This window comes from Lemur catta, chromosome 9 (assembly GCF_020740605.2).
Source record: "Lemur catta isolate mLemCat1 chromosome 9, mLemCat1.pri, whole genome shotgun sequence".
NCBI classification, from domain to species: Eukaryota; Metazoa; Chordata; class Mammalia; order Primates; family Lemuridae; genus Lemur; species Lemur catta.
The window spans coordinates 69,523,599-69,544,676 of record NC_059136.1 but is presented as its reverse complement, the minus strand read 5'-3'; the positions used below and the strand labels follow the sequence as shown (position 1 = coordinate 69,544,676).

Genomic DNA, 21,078 nt, shown 5'->3' with positions numbered 1-21,078 from the left:
CATATATATACACACACATATATACATATATATAAATGATACAAGGGAAGTGAAATTCAGCTAAGGCCAAGCAAGCCCAGATCACATACCTAGCAAATTTTAAAACCAGAACTGGAAGCCAAATCTCCTAATTTCCAGCCCAGTGCTCCTTCAATGTGTGTCATTTCCCTTCTAATTTTATCTAACTAGTAGTTTAGTTTAATAGGAAATGTCTTTGGTGAGTAAATTAGTCATGGATTTTACCACAACTATATTTTTAGGGAAAATGTCAAACATGGCTTGGGTATAGCTGAGAGAAAATTAGCCCATCCTGCAAAGGGAGCGTAACTGCCAAATACAGGACTTTTCTTGGTAAAGAACCCTCAGAATTCTCCAACTACCAAGAAACAAAGAGAGAAGGTTGGTTTTTAAGCAGGTGAGCAACTTGTGCTTTTATGTCTCAAGCTTCTGAACTAATTTGTGGAATAGGGAGGAAGTAGCGATGTGATTAGGCCAGTATGAGCAGAATGGAAGAGGAAAAAAAGGAAACAAACAGAAGTCGAATGTTAAGGTGCTGCTCAAAAAATGGTATCTGTTCCTCAGAAAGCCTGAGTTATAAGTGTTGTTTGAATAAGCGTCACCCAGCAAATAGGAAGCATCTATAAAATGCTAAACCTGGGCAGCAGTGGAGGCAGCAGGTACTTCCACCAGGCAGACAGTCCCTCTGCATGTCTGGCCTCTCCCAGCAGCAAGCTACTTCCCAGCAGGATGCAGAAACCTGGCCTGTTCTGGCTACAACTAGCTGCACAGCAGAGAAAGCTTTGTCACCAGTCTCCCCCTAAGCCTGAACCATGTTCCTTGAAAACTGGCTAATACAGTCACTGATTTTAAAGCCCTTTACTAATGAAAACCTTACTAAAACCACTCATTAGTTCCCTTTTGGAAAGCACCAACTATTAACTGGAAGTGTTGATAATGTAAATTCTGTACCTGGAGACAAAATTTAACTACTTATGCATTTAAAAGTTTTACTTTCAAGGATTTTTACCAACCTTTCCAATGTTAAAATGATCACAAGTATATTCTCTTAACCTAACTAATCTCTGAGAAAGAATAATTCCTAGTGTGTAGAATAATATTCTACCACATAGAGTCTCCTGCGTGTATTTCTCTTTATTGTGAACAATTACTTCATTATATGGGAGACTGCTCAAGCATTGTTGGGGACCACATGCTATTCCTACATTAATTAACTATTTATAGTTATTTAAATTATATGTTTTAAACTAATTAAAGCAATAAAAATTTTTAAATGAGCTCTAGACTTAAGACCAGTTTTAAATGAACTTTTATTTTTATATCAATATGTTTAGTGCCTATAAGGGGCTTCCAGTAACACTTAAATCAACTGAAAAAATGGAAATGGTGTTTAGCACTTGGTTCTGTGATATGGTGGTTGATAAAGAGTAATGAGATTGGACCTCCAGCTTCTAAACAAAAAATCCTACCCCAACTGCCATTATTCTCCAAGTCAAAAATTCTTACTAGATTGTCAGCTGTAACATTCATGACAATATGGAATACATTGCTCCAATCACTCAGTGCTAGATTCTATCTTACACCCAGTTTTTAAAAACCAGAGTTAGGAGGGCACATAGTTAAATCCTGGAATGTGTCCTGGGCAATAGAGATTCTGAACTCATAGAAACTTCCTAGAATAACTCTCTACTTATATTTCATAAATTGACTTAGTTAAGTAACTTGATTAGTGAAAGATATACTTCACAAGTTATAATCCTATCCCTAAAGAGTATTTTACTGAAAAGATTTAAGGAATTATGCCAAATCGAAAATTCATTAAAGACTTAAACTATCATTTAGGGAAAACTCATTTCTCTTTTACATGAACTATATTGGTGGGAAACAGGAAAAAAAAAATAAACATTTTATATTCTATTCTATTGTCAGTTTTTAGTATACTTCAGTAAAATAAAGCCAGCCAAACAATTAGGGGTATCCTAAGGAGTGATATACTGGAATCCCTATAACACTATACCATTCTATATCTTAAAACTAAAAAGATACAAACAAAAGACACTTTAACAGGTAAAATGAAGAATTAGCTTCATTTAGAATTAGTTCCTCTTGAAATAGCTGCACTCTTGTTTTTCAAGTTTTAGTTCTCTTTAGAGCCTCCCTACTGGGATTACTTTTCTCTACAACAATCTCCTGCCTTAAACATCAGTTTGAAGGTGTTCATGTTATTCACTTGCTTTTCCCCAAGGTGTAGGATTTGTGTTTGTAATGACAACTAGCATGGGGCCCTTTTAAGCCAATTTCACATACACCATGATGTGTGGAAGCAAAAGTGCAAAGCTACTCTCAAGCTTTCTTCCCATAAACAAACAATAATGAGCCTGTGAGTAGGATGTCTTTGTGTGAAACTCAGAGAGGGTAGGAACTTTCCTGCCACCTTTGCCAGGCTATTTCTCACTATCACAACCCCTTGCAAAAATAGGACTGTAATAATTCACACAAGTCAGTAATAATTTGTCAATTACTGAAAATATTTTTCCATCACTACACTAGTGAATAATTCATGTTACCCTGCATGTATTTACATTTAGCACCAAAGAAAGAGTATTTGGCTTTTGTAGAATTACAAGTTATGCAAGTTATTTGTCTTATAACTACAAAAGAACATAAATATTAGTAATAGTAATAAGTTATAGGTAAAATCTCTACTGTCAAGTAAAAACACAAATTTCCCTTTTTATAGTGGTGACTCAAAGAAGTCACCAGCCATGGCAGTGAATGAAGTTTCCTTGTTTTAGTGCATCAGCTAAAAAAGATAAAGTGACAGAGTATTTTGCTACATTTTAGCAGATTTGCCTAAAGAATACTGCCTTTTCAAGTTGACAATTTGCATCCAAAGCCTTAGAAAAAATGATAGCTAGAAATATGTTCAGTTACATGGAAAAATAGTCACAATAATATGTTGCTGGGAGAGAAAAAAAAGCCTATTTAGTGTGATCTCATTTTTAAAATCACTAATGAATTAAGTTCCTATGGTGAGGAATGGCGGCCTCTGGCTGACAGAAAGCAAAGAGCTGAGGATGGCTGACAACTACAGGAGTGAGTTTGGGAACAGACTCTCCACCCCAGACTGCACGCTGGCCTACAGCTTGGTGGCAATCTCCTGAGAACTTGGCTGTGAAGGCAGACTTCCCAGATCGAGTCCTGGCAACACCACTTACCAGTTCTGTGACCTTAGGGAAGTTATTTAATCTCCCTGTCCCCCCAGTTTTCTTATCAGTGAAGCCAAAATAGTAACACAAATGCCACTGTGTTATTTAGAATAACTCAATTCATGTGAAGCATTTAGAACAGCAATTGGAATGTTGTAAATGCTCAATAAAAGCTTAAATAAGGAAATGATTTTAAGGGGTTGCATTAGCTATCTATTGCTGCAGAACAAATTGCCCTCAAATTTAGCAGCTTTAAAACAACAAGTGGATTTATTTTCTCACATTGTCTAAAGCTTAAGGATCTAAGAGGGTAGATCTGGCTCAGGGTCTCAGGAAGGAGGTTGGAGCCAAGCTATGTGATGAAGCTACAGTCATCTTGAGGCTTGACTGAAACTGAATCCCCTTCCAGGCTCATGCACGGGACTGTTAGCAGGCCCCCATTCCCTGCTGGCTGTTGGCAGAAGTCCTCCGCTCCCCATGACATGGGCTTCTCCACAGGCTGCCCAAGTGTCCTCAAAGCATGACAGCTGGCTTCCCCTGCAGCCAGGAAGGAACGTAAGCGTGCAGGAGTGGATGAGCACTGTTTTGGAGAGCACCCAAAACAGAAGCTTCAGTCTCTCCTTACTTAATCTCAGAAGTAGCAACTTCCATCACTTTTGCTCACCTGTGGTATGATGTGGAAGGAAAGCACACAAGGGTGTGACTACCAGGAGGTGGGGACTTCCACCAGAATAGGAAGACTGAAAAGTGAAATTTCAGTATAAAGAGGAATTCTGAAAGTCAAAGATCAAGAGATGGACATTACGCTTAGGAGGTTGCTGGCTCTCTGTCACTGGACCTGTTCAAGCGAAGTCTTGGTAGCACTTGGCCTTGGTGAGGAAAAGGGTATTAAAGCACAAGGGTGATTGGACTTGAACGTTCAGATCTCTTCCAAGCCTGGGCTTCTGTGACTTTTTCTTTCATGTGGTCAACTATAATCATAACTAGATAGGAAGCCTCTTGGCCTCCTCAGGACCTAAATCTTTGTGTCCAACCATGTATTGAAAACAAAAGATCTCTACACATTTTTTAATTGAATTCAGTCTGTAGCCCAGATGACATTAAAATTATTATCAGACTGTATCAATAAGAATTGACATGTTCATCTCTGTGTTTATGTATTTTTAAATATATGTATATCTACACCTTGTGATCAATCTCCTTGATTTTGCCATAGTAAGTCCTTTATATTTATTTCCATTGTATTTCTTTAGGGACTTCTCCCTCACTTTATAAAACTTTTTAAAGGTCTACAGTAACTATAAACCCACGTAATTTCAAGTGAAACATCTTGCAAGGAAATGTGCAGTTGCTAGGTGGTAGAGAAATAAAAATGAAAAATATGATCACATCATCCAAGACATTTAAGAGGAGAGTGGAAATACAAAGAAACTAAATAAATATCAGTGGTATCTCAGCAGAGTTGGACGTTGTTAAACTTTTCATCTCTACAGTCCAGATTCCACTTCCATATTCTTTTCTAAAAAAAAAAAAATATGCATTTGTATTCCTGAATCTCTAATTCAACCACTGTAACCTCCAATCAGGATACAATTCTGAGGGAAGATGCTGCAGAAGAGATTGTGTTATTCCATGTCCTCCAAGACGTTAGATGCCAAAATAGGACTGAATGTGCAAGCACTTTACTAGATGAGATGCCCATGTAAAAGAAAGTAAGAAGAATGATAGGAAAAGCTAGGAGAGCCATTGAAGAGCATTGGAACAAAGTGTCCTGGGGTGCCATGCGGAAAGTCACTGGGGAGTCCTCGAGCCAGTCAGCTGAGAAAGGAGTCCCCTGTCTCTCAGGAACATTCAGTCATCTGGTGAGGAGCTGGTCATGGGTAGTGAGGCCTCTGTGCAAACTCAAGGATGGATTTCAAAGCTCAGGGGTGGGGACCCCAATCAACTGTGCTGCCCATAGTAGGAGGTTTGCAAGACACTATTCTCATGGCTGCCATAGACATCAAATCTTCAATGCAATTATTATAAAAAGAAAGCAGTATGTGAATACCTAGGCAAACTATTTTCAAATGAGCATTTTAACTAATAAAAATCAACTCTTGGCTTTTATTTGAAGAATTTTTATATATCTTTTCCCATGACAAAATTATTTATCTAAAAGATCATCTTAAATGACTGACCAGCATCCTATCATGTAGATATTCTGTAATGTAATTAGGTATTCATTCATTATTGAATACTTAGTGCCACTGTGTAGTGGACACTGGGATACACCATTATCCCCTTCAGGAATGAAGGACTTTTTCTAGGCTTCTGGAAATGCTCCCTAAGACGGCGACACGTAGTCTTTGGCAGGGTTGTGTTTGGTGTATTTGACCCCTGGCACTATGATTGTTCTAACATCCTTTCCCTCTTCACATATTTGTGAAATAAAACACAAATAATAACCAGAAAAGAAATACAGGTAACAAAAATTTTATTTTATTGAATTTTGCCGATAAGAACAAATAAGTAATACGCTACAAAAAAGAAAGAGTAATGGATTAACACTTTTCAACTATATTCACGTATTTGGGGGGAAGGAGAAATTAGTCCTGTATATGGGTCTGTTGTCATACTAAACAGTAAAATTACAGTTACTGGTTTTCAGCTTAACTTCTGCAAATTTGTTAACGACTTCATCGAAATCAATCTTCTCATATTGATGTTCAATTATCTAAATAGCCAGATTTGTCAATCTCCACAGTTGACAAAACAACAATTTCTATTAATCTTCAATTTTGAAAAGCTGCTTTGATGTGAAGCAACAGATATATAGTCACAAAGAATCTGAAATGTAAGGTTAAGATTAATAAAAACTTCATTTTGTAATAAACTCCAGAAATTAAAATGTTGTCCATGTTATTTCTACTAGCTTTTAAATATCTCCTTCTTCAAAATTTCCACTAAATACCTTTTTTTAAATTTTTGTAAATTTATGGGATACAAGCATGATTTTGTTACATGCCTAGATTGCATACTGGTGAAATTAGGGCTATCAGGGTAACCAACACACAAATAACATACATTGTACCCATTAAGTCATTTCTCATCAACCAACCAAACCCCAACCTTCCAAGTCTCCATTGTCCATCATTCCACATTCTATGTCCATGTGTCCACATTACTTAGCTCCCACTTATAAGTGAGAACATGCAGTATGACCAAGTTGTTTCACCTAAGATAATGACCTCCAGTTCCATCTATGTTGCTGCAAAAGACAATTTCATTCTTTTTTATAGCTGAATAGTATTCTAGTGTGTGTGTGTGTGTGTGTGTGTGTGTGTGTGTGTGTGTGTGTGTATACATTTTATTTATCCAGTCATTCATTAGTAGACACTTAGGTTGATTTTGTATCTTTGCTTTTGTGAATAGTGTAGCAATAAACATAGAGAAGCAGGTATCTTTTTGATATAATTTCTTTTTCTTTGGGTAGATACTTGGAAGTGGGATTGCCAAATCAAATGGTAATTCTATTTTTAGTTCTTTGAAAAATCTCCATACTGTTTTCCACAGAGGTTGTGCTAATTTACCTGCCCAGCAACAGTGCATAAGCATTCCTCTCTCTATATATCCTCACCAATATCTGTTCCTACCACACCCAACTAATTTTTTACATTTCTTGTATATTGCCCAAGCTGGTCTTGAACTCCCGCCCTCAATCAATCCTCCTGCCTCAGCCTCCCAAAGGGCTGGGATTATAGGTATGAGCCACAGTGCTCAGTTTTTTGTCTTTCTAATAATAGCCATTCTGACTAGTGTAAGATGATATCTCACTGTGGTTCAAACGTGCATTTCTCTGATGATTAGTAGTGTTGAGCATTTTTTCATATGCCTGTTGGCCATTTGTAATGTTTTCTTTTGAAAACTATCTATTCATGTCCTTAGCCCACTTTTTAATGGGATTTGTTGTTCTTGTTGTTTGAGTTCCTTATAAATTCTGGACATTACTCACCTGTTGGATGCATACGTTGCAAATATTTCTCCAATTCTGCAGGTTGTCTATTCACTTTGTTGATTATTTTGTTCACTATGCAGAAGCTTTTTGGTTTAATTATGTACCATTTATCTATTTTTATTGCCTGTGCTTTTGACATGGTAGTCATGAACTCTTTGCTTTCCACTAAAAATCTTTACAAAAAAAATTCAACATAAATTTCTATTATACAGATGCTCCTCAACTTACAATGGGGCTACATCCCAACAGACTCTTTGTAAGCTGAAAACAGCTTAAGTTGAAAATGTCTTTAATACACTTAACCTACTGAATATCATAGCTTACTCTAACCTACCTTACATGGGCTCAGAACACTTACATTAGCCCACAGTTGTGCAAAATCATCCAACACAAAGCCTATTTTATAATAAAGTGTTGAATACGATACACAGATGAGCATTTTGTAGACATGACGGGATGTAAAAACACAAAATAAAATATCCAAGAACACTGACAACAGAGTGCGCTGTAGAGTGTTGGTTGTTTACCCTCAGGATGGAGTAGCTGACCGGGAGCTGCAGCTACTGCCTCTGCCCAGCATCACATCACAAGAGAGTATCACACCACAGACTGCTAGCCCAGAAAAAGTTTAAAATTCAAAATTTGAAGCACGGTTTACATTGAATGCATATACATTTGTACCACTGAAAATACCGTTAAGTCAGGGATTGTTTTACTTCAAAAGTTCATACCACACATAATTGTTCGAACAGTTCCAAGGACAGTCATATCTCCTGCTCCTGTAATAAAACATATTTCTACATGTATTTAAAGAGTAGATTCAAAATGAACAATGCCAGACTGAGTTCTTACTCTTGGAGCGAAAGTGTGCCGTGGAAGTTATTCCATATCAGGGGCCAATTGTTTTTAACTACGAGTTCTCCAAATTCATTTCCCTGTAAAATAAAATGCTTTTTAAAGGGTAATGTTAGACAGAGGAGAAACCTAACTCTCATCAATACAATACTCAGCACAGAACACTGTATCTCAGGTATCAAAACAGGTGTGTGGGCTTGTCCAACTGCAGTGGTGTTTACAAATAAATGATCACAACCAGTTATAGATTCCTTTGTTCCTTCTCCAATCCCACTGCTTCACTTGGCTAGCCTTAAAAATACATACATGCAGACAGACAAACAAACAAAATGGGTGTGTGGATTTTTCTCCACACACCAAGAAATTCTCCAGTGGACACCAACCAAGTATCATGTAATTCAGTCTCATTTTGACCCTATCTATCTGAAGTTAGCACCAGATCCCACTGGTGAAAGGCTCAATCCCAGATAACTGCCCCCACTTCAGATGTCAGTCTCAGATGTCCGTTACAAGTCCCAGGTTGTGACCTGTGCTTCTGACTGACCAGCTATAAAGCAGGTTTCCCATGACCCCTCCCTGGGTTTGATTAATTTGCTAGGACTGCTCAGGGAGCTCAAGGAACCACATTCACTGGTTTATAACAAAGGATATTAAAAAGGATATAAATGAACAGCCAGTCGAAGAGGTACACAGGGCAAGGTATGTAGGAAAGGGCATGGAGCTTTCATACCTACTTCAGGTGCGCCATGCTTCAGGCATCTCCGCATGTTCAGCAATCTCAAAGCTCTCCTAATCTTGTCCTTTTGGGTTTTCATGGAGGCTTCATTATGCAGACATGATTAATTAAATATTAGCCATTGGCTATCAACACAACCTTCAGCACCTCTCCCCTCCCCTGAGTCTCAGGGTGGGGCTGAGCATTCCAACTCCAACCCTGCCTTTGTCTTCCTGCTGACCAGCCCCCATCCTGAAGCTAGTTCTTACTGAAAGTTTCACCCCTTTATTCACAGGGTTGGTTCCCCTGGCAACAGCCCCACATCCTGAGGCTATTCAGGAGCCAAGAGTGGCCTCATTAGAATAAAAACTGCTCCTATGACCCTGAAAATTTCAGGGGATTTAGAAGCTCTGTAGCAGAACTGGGATCAAAGACCAATATCAGAACAAAATATTTTCCTAGCACAAGGGTTTTAGGAGCTCTGTGTCAGTAATTGGGAGACAGAAACCTATATATGTGTGTGTATGTACACATATATATATATCTCTTATTATGTCAAATATCACAAATGAGTAATAAAAGTGTACGCATTTGAAGCTTACATGTATTATATATCTTATTAAAGTCCATATTAACCCCAATTATTTAGGCCTTAGACCAACAAAAGTTGGAAGAATATTTTATCACTAATATTGTTTAGAATTTATGGTGTATGGTAGCACTAAAAAGCAGACCCATTTTGTAGACAGTTCATTATTGTTTTCAAATTCTCTGTATACACTGCTCTTCCTTTCCACCTACACCCAGAAATGTCTGGCCCTCTGCTCCACCCTCTGCTTACCCATCTCTGGGGATGCCTCAGCCAAACAAAATTGCCTTGCCCAAGGTCATGCCTCCCTTCAGGAGTAACACACCTCAAATTATTGATGAACAGAGGGCACAAAGGCCTGACTCCTGGTCTCTAATCTGGGACAAGTCAGAAGGTTGTCCCAGCCCTGTAGCTACCTGTGGGGTGGGCTCAGGCCTTCCTTGAGTCTGCATCAGAGCTCAAGTTCTCCTGCCCAATCTTATTTCTCTCCATTCCTTTCCACTGGCGTTGACCCCAGGGATCCTCCCTAATAAAGCTCCTGCACACTAAAACTAATATTAAAATTAAAATATAAAAGACAAATACATGAAAAAGTCCTGCTTCATGGGGAAACCCAACCTGTAGTACTAATTTTTCAGTTTTATGAAGAAGTCAACAAAAACTGGTAGTTAGAATTGATATTGTTTTGATTATTAGAAAAGTTAAATTTTGTTCCTGACATTTTTGGGCCATTTGTACTTCTGTTTGTGAACTGTCTCTCCTTTGGTTTTCTTTTGGGTCACTCTCCCCTCAGCCCCCAACAGAATTGCCTGCTCTTTGTCAATTTTTCTTTCTTTTATTAATTTGCTCTTTATAAAGGTAGTAATTCCTTGCCTGACACATTCAGGCCTGCCCAAAGTCACATTCCCTTCTTAGCAGAGGATTTAGCCTATGGGAATCAAAACAAATTTTGTCAGTCTTGTTTTTCAGTTTTGTTTATGATAATTTTTGAATACACAGACATTTCAAATACCTCTGTCAAAATATTTCCATTTTTTCACTGTTTCTGCCTTTTGCATAGTACCCAGAAAGGACTTCCACATTGGACACATTGTGATGTTGAAATGCACTGTGCCATCACTCTCGGTTCTTTAGATTAAACTTCCTCATTTTCTACTCACCACACAGATGTGAGATCACCCAAGCAAATTACATCTCAGGTTCAGGAATCATTAAAACTGGTTCTCACTGCTTTAGAAGCAAAGTGGAGTGGAAAAGTGGTGACCTCATTCTCCCAAAGCAAATCCCACCCACCCAAATCTTTATAACCTCCTATCTATGGGGACTGCAATTCACCACTCTTTTCATTGTCTCTACTGACTACACCTACATCTGAGGTTCCATGTTGTGTGCTATTCAGTAGCCTGCCATCTAGTGGTAGCAATACAGAAGTACAGGTTTTCCCCCACAGGAATAGTCCCATTTCAGGGAATATAGCTCTAAGGTCAACTGAATAATAAATCCATATTTGTATAAAATTATGTATAGTTTCAAAATAGTGAAATTAATCATAAACCTCGAGTTATAATATCTTTGTTTTACCTCCAGTTCTGCCATTGTTGATTTGTCATGTCTGGTGAAAAAAAAATTCTTTAAGCTTTTCAAAGTTGGCTTTCTCTTTTCTTAAAGTAAGAAGGCATCTTTGTGTGTGTGTGTGTGTGTGTGTGTGTGTGTGTGTGTGTGTGTGTGTTTGAGACAGATTCTCCCTCTGTCACCGGGGCTAGAGTGCCTTGGCATCAGCCTAGCTCACAGCAACCTCAAACTCCTGGGCTCAAGCGATCCTCCTGCCTCAGCCTCTCAAGTAGCTGGGACTACAGGCATGTGCCACCATGCCTAGCTAATTTTTTTCTAATTTTAGTAGAGATAGAGTCTAGCTCTTGCTCAGCCTGGTTTTGAACCTCTCAGCTCAAGGGATCCTCCCACCTTGGCCTCCCAGAGTGCTAGGATTACAGGGGTCAGCCACCACGTCTGACCAACGAGGCTATTTTTGATGTCCTAGGTTCTCTTGTCATTTCCAATATGTTCTATAATTCCACTCCATGTGGCCTTTGGAGCACTCTTACATCAAAAAATTTCCTTTATGGAAAATAGAAAAATCATTTCAAATATTTTGAAAAGATATTCTGTAGTAATTTTTTAAAAAACACTTTGCCAACTAAATACTCTTTTTTAAAAAAGAACTTATATCTTGCAGAAATAGAACCAGTAGATTGGAATTCTATGAGAACATGTTTTACTGTGCTAGGAAAAGTTATTTCTAATACTTGGAGATACATGAAAACTTAATTAGCCTCAAGGTCATGAGTTCTTCCTTATTTTTGCAGTTGGTGTGACATTTTATCAAATGGCCTTGGAGGTCCCTTTGTACTCTGTTAGGATAAACCCTTTTCTGATTACAAATCTTTCTTCTGTGACATTTTTCTAGCCTTATAATAATGTAAAACAATGACCTTTCTACCTATAATAATTTTTCTTAGTTCATATTTTCTCATAGAAATACTATTCTTGACATAATAATGCCATTTATTATTCCCAGTGGTGAATTTTCCATCATTAGTTTATGTACTTACCATACAATTTACTGCTGCAGCAAGACAGTTCCTGGGATCACTGCCATCAAAATAGAAAAAAATTTAAAATGGGAAATACATCAGGGAGAGAGAAAATATCGTCAAGCTATTAAGTTTTAAAATACATGTAAATTCAAAAAATATAATTTCTTCCAGTTAAAAACATACTGAATGTTTATAAAATAGTGTGGTAAATAAGCTTTGTAACACTTTTCAAATAATTAATGTTATACATCAGAATTTCCCAAATAATGTGCCAAAGAATACTACTTCTTCAGGTTGTTAAAGGTATTAATTACCTAAATAAAGGAAGTCATTGTCCAATCAACTGTTAGGAAAATGCTGGGTTAAAGTTAAGCAGCTTTAATTGCCAAAGGACTTCTCAGAGACTTGACCGTGTTAATATGCACATTGTTCACAATGGGATACACTATCTATTGCATTTCCCAAACCTATGTATTCACAGAGCTCCCTCTTCCCCAACAAGCACCTTTTAGGGATCCTTTAACAAGATAAATTAGTTGTGAATATATAGGGTAAATGAAACCAGAGTGTGTCATAACAGACAAAAATGTCAAAAGTCACTTAGTGTTTAGGAGGAAGGGAAGAAGCATTTGTGATGAAGACCAGCGGTCAGCTGGGAAATGGAGTAAAAGATGGTGAGTGACAGAACTCCTTGACACTTAATGACATGTCTAAAGAATCTCATAACACAGACAACTGGAAGCCACTTGCTAAAATTTTGACATGACATTTTTCAAATTAAAAATTTACAGGTAAGATGAACCAAATGAAGACACTTGTTATAATGTTATAGCGACCTCTTGTGGTTCAAAACCAAAACAACCCTTTGAAAAATTAATTCTGCCACCCCAAGAAGCAAATATATTTGGTGCCTCAATAACCTTTTCCAATGTTCACCCAAACTGTTTCAGGGGTTATCTCTTCAGAGTGGTATTCGGGAGACTTTCATCACATATATTTCTCTAATGGTTGAGGTTGTACAAAAAGTATGGATTGCTCTGATAAGCAGAAAAGAAAATAAGGACAGAATAAAATATATAGGGAAATTATCATCTTTCTCAGGTAATTATTCATTTCATGGTAACTGGCAAAGAAAAGTGGCTTATCCCAACCTTTTCCAAGCACTGCAAACATATTATTTGTGAGGTACAGGCTGCTCAAGGCTGGTCAAGGACAGAGTGACTAGCCAAGAAGCTCTGCTCCCTTAAGTCTCATATCCCATCCTCTAGAGCTGGGGAGATAGATCCCTGCTCACCTGTGGCCCATTATCTGCAGGGGGTGCTGTCTGATCCAATTCATGAGACTGGGTAAATCACTGCTTCCCAGCAATGTGGCTCTTGGGTCCTGCACATTCTTAGTCCCCACTGCCCTCAAGTAGAGGGTGAGTAAGTCAATCCCACCCCATGTGGTAGCATACTAGGTCAAACTGCAGAGACCCCAAGTTTTCTCTTTTCTAACCAAGAATAGTGCTGGCTATCCCCATCTGTGTAGTAAGCCAAATGTGCTGTCATTTTACTTTACACTCAGCTTTCCCTCTGGCAGGCTCAAACTCAAAGTCTACATTTGGGGAAACTAGCAAGCTGTCCAAGCTTCAGCTTCCAAAGTAGTTTTCCCAAAGCCCTGTTTTGGTGTAATTCAGCTGATGCTCTACTTAAATAAAATTTGTGCTAAAGTTACATTGGTGGCCCCAAATGGATTCACCCATTTGTGTAGTCTTTTCCCCTTGAATATGGGCTAGACTTATGACTTGCTTTAATTGACAAAATGATGCAGAAATGATGCTGTGCCAGTTCCAAGCCTATGTTTAAGAAGGCCTGGTTGCTTCTGCTTTTTGCACTCTAGTGAGTGCTAAGGCACTAGCAACCAACATGGAGAGGAAAGGGCTGAGATTACCTCCAGTGGTTCCCAACCTTTTTGGCACCAGGCACTGGTTTCACAGAACACAATTTTTCCACAGATGGGGATAGTGGGGGTGGGCGGGGAGGGTGCTCGGAACTCAGATAGTGATGTTAGGAAAACAGTTTCCTAACAGGCCACGGACTGGTACTGGGTGGGCCTCGGCATGAGGACTGGAGAACACAGAACAGGACTACATCGAGAAAGGTTGGGGGGCAGTGTCCAGCCTCCAGCTGAACTGCCAGTTGGGTGCAGCCATTAGAGTGTGATCACCAGCAAAACCAGGAAAAATTGCCCAACTGAGACCAGCCCAGGAAAGCAAAACTGTGAACAAATAAAATGGTTATTTTAAGTCACTTAGAGTTGCTGGTTACCCAGCAATAGATAACTGAAACAATGCTCAACTCTCCTGGTTCCTTGTGTTTTTGCATAAATTGTTCAAACCTCAGAGAAAAGGAGAGGTGTAATTAATTACAAAATTTACACAACCTCAGAAGATAAAAGTCTTATGCCCTTCCCGATATTAATGATTCTACTAAACAAGTTCCAAGAGGACAGTCTTCATGTCTGTCATCTCAAGATTGTACTCCCAGCACCTAGCACTATGTCTGGCATATAGTAGATATACCAGTATGTGTTGTGAGTGAATAGTAGGTTTAAGAAATATCAAGATTAAATCAACAAATGCTAGTCTTCCTAATAACTTAGAAATTGTCTGACACATGGTTTTACATAATACATTCCCCAAAAAATTGTTTAAACATATGAATTTGAAGTATATACTAAGAAGAGCTGTTAATGGTATATCTTTGTATTTTTAATGGTAGAGCTTATTATGTAACGACAAAAGTCATGAAATATCATTATACAGATGGAGTATCCCTAATCTGAAAATCCAAAATCCAAAGTACTCCAATAAGCCTTTCTTTTAAGAGTCATATCACTGCTCAAAAGGTTTCAGGTTTTGGAGCATTTTGGATTTCAGATTAGGGATATGTCCCAAAAATACAAATTTTAAAAGACTAGGCTTTTATAAAAGGGGAACAAACTTCATCTGTAAAAACAGAATTAAAATCAATGAATTTTCAAAAGGAAATTAGTACCTACATTTCACCAATCTACTTTTCCAGACAAGAAATCAACTTTTGCGATAAATTCAAACTCTTCACATATAGCCTTCAATTAAAGTTCTATTGTAGACGAAGAGTCAGAAGTTTGTGGGAAAAGAATATTGACTTACGAACAAAAATGTCAGTCTTAGTTGTAATTCTAATTTTGGCCACTCATTAGCCTCAGTGTATTCATCTAAAAAGCAATGATTACCTCCTAACACCTACTTCTCAATAGTCATGAGAATCAAATGATAAATATATACAGCCATTATAAAAAATGTAAAATGCTATACTCATGTTATCAGAGATATTCTTTTTAATGACAGCAAAAAAAGAGTAAAATTCATCTATGTATGTGTTTTTGTCAGATACTTTTTCTCCATCAAGTATTAGTAACTAGTTCCTTGGACATCATTGTAAAGGGTAGTTTACTGAGTTTCCCACTGCTCATAATTACATCATATTTTTATTCAAAGACAAAAAATTAAATACAGACCCCAGTTTTTCATAATCATGGAATCAAAGTTTCTAGAGCTATGAAGATAAGAACTAATAACATACTCCAGTTCCCTATCACCAGAGAGATAATCTTACATAGAAAAGTCCACTGTTTACTAATCAAATTGTGCTTTAACCTTACTAGTGGGAGTTATCTACTTAAGCCATTAAAAAATTGAATAGGAGTCTCCATTTCATTTATTTAGTAAAGTCAATTTTTATTTGATAAAGGCTTCCTGAATGAAGGAAAGGAATATTCTGAAGGCATAACTGAATAGAAAAAAAATTTCTTGAAGTTTCTAATTTCACTAACAACACCTCTCTCCTCCCTTCCCCTCAACCCAAATTGAGAGATACAAAGATAGTAATAATCAAAATGACTGGTCTGATATTGCTATTGCTCTCCAGCCACCCAATTCATTCCTTTTCTCAGACTCACAAGCTCTCATGCACATAGAAAATGAGAAGGGTACCAACATTTCAATTAAAATCTAAGACCCAAGAATCATAAAATGTTAAGAACTGGAAGGAACCTCCTGGGATCATCGAGTCCTTACTGATGATGTCACTTAAAGGCAATAACTCTATTACCTTAATTCAAGAAAGAAAACCATCATATCAACCAACTCCTGATTCCACTTTACCTACCTACTTACTGATACTTAGGCAAATCGCTGAAACTCTTAGGGTAGTTTGTTCTATAATATAACAGTAAATAATATAAGTTAGTCAAAATTCTTTGTAAACTGTAAACCACAACACAAGTGTAATAGTACATCTCTAGGTGTATATACAGTATGTCTCTACAGTAGGTGCTCTTAATCACTGACTAAATGGGAAAATCTGAAGGTTTCATTGTTTTAAAAAGCCCCCAGTAATTCTGAGAGCTGCTCCCAGACCAAGTGATTAGCCCATGGCTTTCATGGATGAGCTTCATGTGGTCCATGGACTCTCCTAAAATGATATCCACAAAGCATAGGTACATATGGAAATTTTCCAGGCCAGCACATTTCTTTAGTTTCACCAAGAATTAGTAATCCCTAAAAGGTTGAAAAGTAGCACACCTATGCTGAGGGTAAAGCTTCCACAAACCTTCCTCAAAATGGTACCAACATTCTCCCAACTCACTTGGCTCACAATCAGTTATTTTTACTTCCTTCATTTTCCCTCTCATCAAATTCTGTCTATTCTACTTCCTTTCCATTCCCATTACTACTACCATAGCTCAGACTCTCACAACCTATGACCACAGCAATTGGGAGGTCTCCAATTCACACTACACACCTCACTTTCAATTCATACTACACACTGCTACCTGATCTTCCTAAAACAAAGTTTTAAAAATTGTTTCACTCTCAACTCAAAAATCATCTGTGGAACTCCCATTGCCTAATAAACCCAAGGTCATTACCTGGCATTAAAATCAATCCATAAGCTGGTCCAAATTTTTACTTTAAGCTTTATCACCCTTTATCCTGGTACAAATACTTTTGTTCCACCCAAACCTAATTACTTGCCTCTCCTCAAAGGTATGAACTCTGTGGTCTCTTAGATCCTTCTCTTTGGATTACCCTTCCCTATTTATCAAACTTAAATCCTTCAAAACCAAGAAGCCAGAAGCTCCCTCCCAACCCTACCTTGCCAAATGAGATCTGAGCTGTAGCCCTTCTGCATTTGAATTCTGAGAGGATTTTTTTATGAAACTTAACTACATATTAAAATGCAAATGAGGCATTTATGTATAGTACTACCCACCTAACTAGTCTGTGAAAGCAGAAACTTCTAATCATCCTCATCTTTTTATTCCCCAAAATACCCCACACAGTCATACAGTAGATGCTTAAAAATTATGCAAAGAAGTAAAAGAAATTTCAGCCAGCATGGGATAAACAGAAAAGATTACTATCTCTTTGAAGGCAGAGCCTTTATCTGTGACATCCTCTACCATGCCAGGCTTCCAAAAACCATAACTCTTAATTACTGCTTTTCAAAACCATGATGTTGTAGGTCTTATAAGCAGTCCTGCATTCCAAAGGAAGAACTATTTGAAAATGTCAAGCTATGTCCTGAAGAACTATTTCACATACTTTACACTTCTGAATTTGAGTAGCTCCCAATACGTGGCCACTACATTTTCAATTTTAAAAATATTCACTATTTATGAAAAGTGATAATTTCCAGTCACACCTAATTTACTACTTTATGGTTTTAAAAAAGTAACACAAATAAAATAATTACTTTCCTTTATAAAAAGGTGCATTTTACTTGCATAATATACACAGACTTGGTGAGACAGGTAAAGTAGACTTATACATAAGCATGCACTCCTGTAGAAAACTGCAGACAACTCTAAAGCACATATTTCAGTTAAAAACACCAAACAGGGGAAACAGAGATTACTGTGGACATTACTTTCTCCGCTACTATTACTGTTTCCTAGATAGTGAAGGATCCCAGGTCTCCTAGGGATGAAAGTAGCTGACGTTGCTCCCATCTTGCTCCTACCCCACCCTAATTCTCCATACCTGCGGGAGGAGGGAATGCCCTACAAATCTGCTAATCAGAACTTGGCACCCAGCTGCAAAAGAATGTAGAGAACGCTCTAGCTCATGGGGCCAAAAGGCATAGGTACCACACAGTCCCGAAATTGACCTAGAACAACTGCAGGCCTATTTAAGGCTGAGGTCATGTGACTCTTAACTGTCCGATAAAAGTGGTTCTATGGTGACCTCTGAACCACAAGGGAGGTCCCAATCTGGGCTCTAGAAAACAAGATGCAGACTATAAGCAAGGTCTTTTTGCAACTTTCCTCTGGCTCTCACTATGCTGCAACAGTGGGTCCGGTTGTCATCGGTGGTATGTACCAGGCTCTGTAAACCTTGTATCTTGCCCTATAATCCTATATTTCCTCAATAACCTTCATTTTCAAGCTTGCCTAACTTTGACGTCTTTGGTCATTCTTCCGCCAGGAGCAAACCGGACATTAGCAGTAGCATTTTAAAGCAGAAACTCAAATCTTGTTGCACATTAGCCTACACAAAAAGATAAAAAGTTACGAAATAGAAAAAGAAAACTAAATCAAGCCCCCGGGAAATATTTTGTTCTCAAAGAGTGAAAATGTCAAAATTACAACAGATACTCCTCTTCGTTGGTTAATGAAGGTTTCAGATAATTACCACAGCAAAAAGTACTCAGCTCCAAATTCATAGAGCAAAGAAGGGACCGTGAACAAAACTGATCATTTAAAGGTTGTAAAAGCAAGGGGCAAACTACAAAATTTAAGTATGGAAAAAAGAAGAAAAAAGATGGCAGGAGAGGGTCCAAGTCACAAGTGAGATAAGGACGGGTAAAATCTGCAAGGTCACTGGGACCTACTAGGTCATAAAGGTGGAGGTGAGGGTTGTGTTGGGGGCAGCTGCAGAGTCAGTGAAGAACCGGGAGTGACAAAAACACGTCAGAAAAGGACACTGGAAGGCTGGAGTCCTTGGTTTGGGACGCCGCAATTGCGGTGAAAGTCAGGGCACCAGGAGTGGCGAGTCCGTGCGTCTGTGTTTTGCGGGAGGAGTCGGGGAAAGGCAGAGGGTAGAAAGGCGGCGCACAGAAGACTAAGGAAGCCTGAGAGCCGCGTCTGCAGAGTCACGGACACACTTCGCTCCTCTCCAGTGTCATCCGCACAGGCCTGTGCCAGGGCCAACGCGGGGCAAGACCCGTGACCCCGCCCCAGAAAACTCCTGGCCTTCGGGCTGGAGAAGGCGGCCCGGGCTGCGCGGACCGACCCCCGACGGCCCCCCAGGGGACCTCGCCCCGGGACGGTCGGCGCCGGTCCCGGCCCCGCGGCGAAGGCTCCGGCCCGGCGCCCCGCCCGCCCGCGCCCCTGCCCCGCGCCGCGGTGTCCTTACCCGGCGCGAAGCTGGCGGCTCCCGGCAGCCGGGCGGCCACGGCGGCGGCACCTCCTCCTGAGGCGGCGCGCTCACCCATCCGCGCCCCAGATCGCCATCTCGCAGCGGGCGCGGCAGCGGCAGCCACCCAGGCGTTGGCCCCGGAAGCCCAGGCCGCCCGCAGCCGCTCGGAACCCGCACGCCGCGCTCGCCGACACCCGCCCTCCCCCCGCCCCTCCCGGGCCACGCGCCTCCCCCAGCCGACCCCACACCTCCCGTCCTCGGGAGCGCGCCGCGTGCTCGTCTCACCGGCGCCGCGCCCCGAGCGCGCGCCTCCCCACTGGCCCCGGCACCGCGCGCTGCGCCGCGGTCACCCAAAGTCCCCAACCTCGGACCCGAATCCGGCTCTCTCCGAGCATGCGCAACGAAGGCACTCCGAGGCTGCGTGAGGGAAAACTCCGCTCCGCCGGGTCTTCGGGGCGTTCGAGTGGAGGGGGAGGGCCGGCCAATAGGAGAGGGGGGCGGGGCCCGAACCTGTGGAAGGGGCGGGGCCGCCAAGGAGACTTAGGAGGCGGCTACTCTAAACTGGCCCTGGGTGCTGCAGGCTTGACTCTCTGGTCGGTGGCCAAACCCCAGGCACTACCTTGTCAGGTCCTCGGGGCACTGGCATTCCTCTCTAGAAAGCTTTGCAGCAAAAGTAGGCTGTTAATAAATACTCCTTGACCTGAGTGTTTGACCTAGAACCCATTGCAAGAGTAAATAATTGCATTTGGCAGATGGTCATACGCAAAGACTTTTAGTCACTTTTATTATTAAGAGTTATTTACAAAACGTTCACTCCTCCAGCCACTACATCAGCCCAGTACTAAAGCTAATACTGACCAAGTACATGTTGGAGCAATTAATCCACACAATAACCCCATAAGTTTGTGTCTAGTATCTCCATGACACAAGTTAACTGGCTAGAAAAGTGCTGTTGGTTATGTGTTTTGCTTTCAGAAGAAGGTCCACCCTGCAAATAGAAGTCAGTGGTGACCACGTTACATGCCAGATAACCCAGTCTGCTTCAAAGAGATAAAGGCGTGGATTTCTACAATTTTTGCCCAACCCCCACAATTTATACCTCATCCACACCCAAACTTACTAGTTTCCTGCTGTTTCAGCGGCTAGATGTCCCTGCTCCTCTCCAAAGCAACCCTCTTCACTGCCAGTTCCCTCCTAAGATCCCTCCTTGGTATATTTTCAACTTCACTCTCTAATGGCTACAACTCCTCAGCATAATCACATTTTAAGACCTTTCTGTCCTAAATTTTCCCTTGATTTTTAAACTCTTTCCTACTTCTCTCTCTCCTTCCATTATAACTAAGCTTTCTGAGAGAATTGTGTACCAAAACAGCACTGACACTCCATGAGTATTTGTAGGAATCAGTAATTATTAACTGAATAAATACATCTTCCCTTCCACTCCGGTGCATTAGTTCTTGCCTTTTGACTTCACACTTGAATTTGGTGCACATTATATCCCCAAAGATCATTGTAAAATATACATCTCAGTATGTCACTCCGCTACTTAAAATCCTTTAATGGCGCTTCAGAGCTTTCATGACAAAGATTAACATGAAGTTCAAGGTTCCCTTCATGCTCACACTCTCTGTCTCTCCTGTTTTGAAAAACTCTT

General features: G+C 39.9%; 1 long non-coding RNA gene across 5 annotated transcripts; it reads right to left on the bottom strand.

Moving 5' to 3' along the window:
- Window positions 1–6,005: 6,005 nt before the first annotated feature.
- Window positions 6,006–19,877, bottom strand: LOC123644802. Of its 5 annotated transcripts, XR_006737280.1 has the most exons (4): window positions 19,422–19,601; window positions 11,993–12,032; window positions 7,222–8,899; window positions 6,006–6,056 (listed from the first exon to the last, which is right to left on the bottom strand). It is a non-coding gene; the product is annotated as an uncharacterized LOC123644802 (long non-coding RNA). The 5 variants fall into 5 exon arrangements; XR_006737281.1 differs by lacking the exons at window positions 6,006–6,056; window positions 19,422–19,601 and adding an exon at window positions 19,796–19,877 and having other exon boundaries at window positions 7,139–8,899; XR_006737279.1 differs by lacking the exons at window positions 6,006–6,056; window positions 19,422–19,601 and adding an exon at window positions 19,789–19,857 and having other exon boundaries at window positions 7,139–8,899.
- Between the last annotated feature and the right edge of the window lie 1,201 nt (window positions 19,878–21,078).